Here is a 3436-nt window from a genome sequence, read left to right as displayed (position 1 = left end):
GAGAGAGAGAGAGAGAGAGAGAGAGAGAGAGAGAGAGAGAGAGAGAGAGAGAGAGAGTTAGGGTATAGGAATCAGAGGGATGGGGTTAGAAATGTGTGCGACACACATAAAAGAGATGAGCGCCGACCGCCTACCTTTAGTACCTAAATAGATGAACACATAGATGAACAATAGATGAACAATAGATGAACAATAGATGAACAATAGATGAACAATAGATGAACAATAGATGAACAATAGATGAACAATAAATGAACGCATAGAACTCACGTGAAACGCGCATCTCACTATCACTCCTCAAATCATCTGATCATAATATCATCTCGTCTCTCAAACCGCTCGCTTGTAAACAACACACAACGTCTTCACTTCACGCTACCAGCCTAGAATTTCCACGGCCGTGTTCAGGTAGCTACATATATACCTTTCGCGCAGGTGAGTGAAAATGCTCATCAGCGGGAACTACACACAAACACTCGTACATACACACACGCAAGCAGCCGCTACTGTTTACAGGGCAACTCGATCTGCCGTGCATAATATACTGGTATCATGTTATGGCGCTGACACGTAATTCGCGCCACGCAAGAATAATAATTGCAATGGTAGCGACGTCATTAGCCATTCCCGCCGCTGCTGCTGTTACAGCGTACAGCAGCAGCGCTCAAGGCTGGATCCTGTTATTACGTAGACAGGTGTGGACAGGTATGCATGAATGGTATAGTGCGCAGTGTATACATGCCTTCATGTAAAGGGTCATATGGATGGGGTTTGATATGCTTATTACTGTAGCGACAACGTGTGTGTTATTGTATAAATTTTCTGCTAAAGTGCACCGTGTACACATGTCTTCATGTGAAGCGCCATAACCATGGGGTCTGATATGCTTATCACTGTAACGACAACGTGTGATGTGTGTTATTGTATATTTTTTCTGTTCAAATTGCCCGTGACTTTGTAATATTTTCCTGCCTAGTCTTTCACCTGGTTAATAATATTCGTACACGGGTATATATTCATAATTCCTTCAGATATATTTATCGACGTAAAAGCCGATTTCAAAATTGTGCCAAGGTGACTGTTAGTTAGTGTCTCCGTGCGGGCTGTACGACTTCAGGAGATCTTTATAACTGTTACGCCCATACGTTCTGTATACGGGATATACGGGGTGTTGCCGTTGCCTTGGGTGATACTTCACTCCGTGTCCGGTTAGCTATAAGGGCGGCAACCCATGCAGTGCTTGTAATCTCGTGGAATTAAATCGACCGCGTAAAAAACCTATATATAATATGTCATTTTTAATCTTCGTCTTTGAATGAAGTTTGTTCACGAGTTTTTCTCCTATTGTAATCTCATAGTAAGAGCTTATGCTATGCCCGCGCATCTCCTATCACAGTTATATGAAAACTGTTGTAAAAAAATGTACCGTACTTAATATTATGTCAATTCACTTCTTATTTGCATGACAAACAACCTACAGCACATTATATGCAGTAGAACAATGTAGGCTTTCTAGGCGCATATGTGTGTTCATATTTAAACATTAATGCCATCGGCAATTGCTTCCTGCTATAAGGAAATGGTGACACAATACATTTATATTTTAATTTTGGTGCAATGACCGGGGACAGTAAAATGAGCTGAAATTATATATCAAAGATTTTATGTCTCCGGTTTACGCGACTTGGTCAATCAATGCAATTTATTAGTGGTATAATGCTCAATAAAATTGTTCATCGTGGGATTGTTTCTGTAGGCCTACCATGTAGATATTTATTTTTACATGGTGGCATTTGTTCTAGTCGGATTTGCGCATGGTCAAATTGCTCAAATCGGCGATAATGGATTTTTCCAGCAGGTCATACGCCCTCTACCTCCTCGCTTTGACCTCTGCTACCTTCTTTCCTCGGTTTCATTGCCTGCCTTTATCTTAATCATTTCTTCTACTTCCTCAACTTTCTCCCACCCACCTCTCCTTTACATTGTCCTTACCTTCTCTACCCTCTCCTTCATCTACACCCCTCTTCTACGTCCTTCACTATGCCTCATCACCTACACCAATTTCTCCGGTCCCCACTTCCATCTTCAATATCCTCTACCTCCTCAATCAGTCCCCTCCTTTCATACTACATATCTTTCAATCTATCCTGCTATCTAACAATCCACTTGCCGGAAAGGAGGGGACTGATTGAGGAGGTAGAGGAAATTGAAGATAGAAGTGGGGACCGAAGAAATTGGTGTAGGTGATGAGGCATAGGGGAGGACGTACTTCGCTATTATCGCTATTATACATCGCTATTATGACTGTTATTCGTGACTGCGTGCATTATACACACACACACACACACGCACGCACGCATATATATATATATATATACAGACTTGATATGTAGAATAACGTCGCGTAGGCCTATCATACATAAACATGCAGAACACAAACTATATATTGTTCTGCGCGTTTTATAATCGCAAATCGTTTAAAGCTGTGAGTATACTGCGCTGATGATAAATAATAGTTATATATATATATATATATATATATATATATATATATATATGTTTACGACGTCCTGGACTGCCATCTGTATATATCCACCTGTAATGGCCGCCGACGTGTGTGTATCCAGAGTTCTAGACCATCGCTCTATACCCGCTGTAAACGCGCACCCACAATACGGATCTGACATACTACAGATAATACGTATATATACGCCGAACTAAAAAAACGTCGAAGCATGCAAATAGTTCGTGATATCTTATTAATGCGGCCTACCTTATACAGTGATTCCCAGTGACGGCGACACTTTCCGTTGGGGACAAAATCTCTTGCCGATGCGGCCAGTCGTCTTGCACTGTCGGCGAAGGTGTGGGGTTTAAAGCACCCGACGACGCACGGTGGCACAGTACGTGGGCAGAGGGGCAGGAGGAGTGAACAGTAGAGAGAGATACGGTTCACCGCGTGCACGCTATGCACGTTCCCTCCTACGTACACCCGATGCATCTGAACTCACCTGCTTATACCTGTTTCTGTGACAATGTCGCGGGGCTCGCGAGTGAAACTGTACCACCGCGAGACGGCTGAATTTAATTTATAATGTACGTCCACGAGAAATGGCGGACAAGGGTTAAACGGAGAATAACGTGTTAACGGGAAAACGCGAAGAAAGCTAGATGGAACCTTGATCAGATTTGAGACTCGTTTAATAATTCTGCGATTATAATTCACACGGTATTTTATGTGTATGTGATTTGCTAATAACCTGGCGATGTTAGTCTTATTAAATCAACATCGTTGCCACCCGCATATTATAGATACTATATATATTAATATATATACTATAGATAGATACTATATTGGTTTTCGTGTGCAGTGTGATTCGTGGATGCTCGCGTCATTGATATCAATATGCTCTTGATATGTTATATATATTTATAT

The sequence above is a fragment of the Priapulus caudatus genome, unplaced genomic scaffold (genome assembly GCF_000485595.1).
Source record: "Priapulus caudatus unplaced genomic scaffold, Priapulus_caudatus-5.0.1 Scaffold155, whole genome shotgun sequence".
NCBI lineage: Eukaryota > Metazoa > Priapulida > Priapulimorpha > Priapulimorphida > Priapulidae > Priapulus > Priapulus caudatus.
The sequence above is the reverse complement of the archived record's forward strand: the minus strand, read 5'-3'. Positions refer to the sequence as shown.